Below are 3,357 nucleotides of genomic sequence, written 5' to 3' on the forward strand. Positions count from 1 at the left end.
ATTTGAACCTCACCTCAATGCATGTGGACCGAACTCATGATCTTGTGACCTATGCCGTGCACTCCAGAGAAGGAAGCACTGATGGAAACTTGTGGTTTCAGGCAACTGGGTCTCTCACCTGTCAGCTAGTTAACCCCCACCTCCCCACCCCAAAAAACCAAGCGTGGTAGAAGCACACCCGTACCCATGGCATGTGAGGCAATGATACAATTACTAGTCATAGTCTAGTGCTAGTAACACCTTGGACAAAATGATGAAGTACCCACTTAAAGCTGGGGGAATTAGAAGTGCCGTTTAACATGAGGCCAGGTTTTGAACTCTCAGCTCTGGAAGCACAGCAAGACATCTTAATTGACCCTGCAGATGCCCCTCTTTCCCAAGCCGCTGCAAGAAGGGGAGAGCGGCTTTCTCAGGCACCTACACAGTGCCCATCACTGACCGAAAGCAGGCAAAGAGCATAAGTATATGCTTAACTTTAGGCATTTAATGAAGTGAACTCCTGCTCCGGACAACTGATGCCTTTCTGATGTAGTTATATAAGGTGCACATCTCCACCCTGCCTTCTTCAAGTACGGGAACAGCCCCATTCAAAGCAGCCTGTCGGATCAAACCCTGGACCTGTAAATGGTTCGGATGGGCCCATTGGCAATACAATCATGTTAGCGAAGCCGAGACGGAGCAAGTGGGTCCTTCCTTCATGCAGACGTAGTGTATTAGCAAGCGGTAAAAGGAAGTTACAAAGTTGACGGGGTGGACGGAAGTACAGAAAACCTGCACGAGGGTGGGCTACGTAGTACAGGGTGGGTAAAGGGAGGATGCAGCTTAGTTTCATGGAGAGATGTGGCCTAATTAGCCCCAGGGGTGCATTAGGGATAAGGGGAGCTGAAAGCACGATGCTCGCTGAAGGAGATGCAAAGGCCGCGCGTGAGGAAACCGCATTGTATGGAGTTGCGTGCTCTAATGGATACAGCCAGGTATGCAGAGTACAACTGCGGGGGCGAGGGAGGGTCCAGGTGGGAAGTGGTCTTAGTTCATGATCCATTGGATGAGGCAGACCTCTGAGACCAGGCAGCGCTCTGCTGGTGTCCGCGCACCGTGACGCGCTCCACGTAGATGTCCCTGGGCCATCTGATGATGTTGGACACCATGAAGTGTCTCATCATCAGTTGGGGGGAGTGGTGGGATATCTGGCAGGCACGCAGGGCACTTTCAGTGCTGGGGTCCCATGCTCTGAGTGCCCCTGCACTGTCACCCCATATCCCCTGCTCCCAGGGCACCCACCAGCAGCTTGTCCTTCATCAGCTTCCACTCACGGGCTTTGGTGCAGGCTTGCAGCCGGGTCTCGAACGAGATGGTGATGCCAACCATCGTAATGCGCTTGGTCTCCTCGTCTGGGCCCGAATGGCGCTCAGCCTGCGCCAGCGTGGTTCATCGACGTCGTCCCAGCTGAGACCGGAGCAGCCGGCCCGGCACCACCAGGCTTGGATGGCATTGTGTGGAGGCGGCTCGGCTGTGGGGTTTGCAGACAGATAGCATGTGGGGCAGAGTCCCTCGTTTGTAGCTGCATCTCTGGCACCTCTTTTCATGATCCCTGTAGCAGGCGCCAGAGCTGTTGAGTCAGGCGCGGTGGATGAAGTGCCAATCTGCAGAATGCAGGGCACGAAGCCGTCCCTCGTGTCCCACTTCAAGGTGCATTCAAAGACCCTGGTTGGGTTTTGCCTTGAGGTCACTGACGTACTCACGCGGCGTCCTTTAGGAGCCTCTCCAGGCAGGTCCTCAGGCGGGTGGGGGGTCCGAGGAGCTCCTGGAGCTCCTTGGACCAGGTCCAGGCATCACCGATGCACTTCCCGAGGCAGCACGCGGCCTGACAAGCCCAGCTCCAGCGAGCCTCTCGGGAAGGTGGCTAAGTGGCCAGCAGGTCCCCATGTTGGACCGCTGATTTAAAACAGTGCAACCTTAAGTACCACCAGCACATTTGGGGTCCTATAAATTAATTATAATAAATCTGTGCACGCCTATTGCTGGCAGGCTACCACCGGCGGTACCTGTGCCGCAGATTGGGAACCGCTGCGCTGGGCACATCCTCCAAAGAGTGGAGACGGAGAAAGATTTGAGGAAGAAGGGTAAAAAAACCCTAAAAATCCTTTCCCTTTTTTTTTTTTTAAGAAAGCCTTGCACAAACCACGGTCTCCTGGCCCAGCCCTTCTGAGTCTTCCTGTCCTAAAGATGGAGCTGTGTTTGCAGAGGCAGGACTCTGCCTGCCTTCTCCCTCCCCGGCTCGGTCTTTCCCCCTGTCCATACATGTGTTTCTGTTTTGTATGGTAGCATTTGTTCTGGCGGCTCATATTTACATTTTAAGTGCATCTGGTGGGTGGGCGTTAGAAAAACCCTTTTCTTTAACAGGAAACAAAAAAAAAAAAACCAAGCCTTTGAGTTCTTTCCTCCTCTTTTTTTTTTGTTTCACTCTTCGGCCAAGCAGGTAGAAGACTGCAATCCGATCCGACCACTTGGGGAGGAGGAGAAAGTTGATTTTTTTTTTTAAAGGTAGTCGTGGGGGAGGATATAAAGCCTAAGGGGAGGGGGTGGGGGTGAATGAATTAAAAAAAAAAAAAAAAAAAAAAAAAAGGGAAGGAAGGTGGACCCACGTGGTTTACTCGGAGACAGACAGAGATCCCATTGTTCAAAATCAATAAAAAAAAAAAAAAAAAAAAGGGAAGGAGGGGGGCCCCCGGGGGTTTAATGGGGAAAAAAAAAAAGCCCATTTTTAAAAAAAAAAAAAAAAAAAAAAAAAAAAAAAGGCAGACAGCGCAAAAGAAAAAGGGAGCCGGAGGAAAAACTAGAGGACCCTGGAGCTGGAAGAAACCTGCAGCCTTTCCCCGACCGACGCCGCCGGGAAGAGTTGGACCACGTTAAAGTTTTTTTCTTTCTTTCTTTCTTTTTTTTCCCTTTGCTGGAGGGGGGAGGAACCCAGCGGCCCCCCAGAACAGGTGTTTGAGGGGTTTTCTCCTTCTCCTTCGGGCGGGGGGGGGACGCTCCTCTTTTTGTGTCTGCCCGCTCGGGCCCCTTCCCCCGCGGCCGAGGCCGGGCCGGCCCAGCCGGGCGCGCTGGGTTTGGGGGCTTTCCTCGGCTTTTTGGGGGGGGGGTTTCAACATTTTGCAACCAAAAAAAGGGGGGCGGCCAGACAAAAGCAGCAGCAGGTGGGGGGCCGGCGCGGCGGGAGGAAACGGGGCCACATTTCGGACTTTCCCTTGACTTTTCAGACTCCTCCCCCCGCGCCGGCGGAGGGGACTCCTCGACTTTTTTCTTCCCCCCCCCGGGATTTTCACTTGTTTTGAGGGGTGCGGGGGGGGCGGCGGG

The sequence above is a fragment of the Gavialis gangeticus genome, unplaced genomic scaffold, assembly GCF_001723915.1.
Source record: "Gavialis gangeticus isolate Ggan-Ray unplaced genomic scaffold, GavGan_comp1, whole genome shotgun sequence".
In the NCBI taxonomy this organism is placed as follows: Eukaryota; Metazoa; Chordata; order Crocodylia; family Gavialidae; genus Gavialis; species Gavialis gangeticus.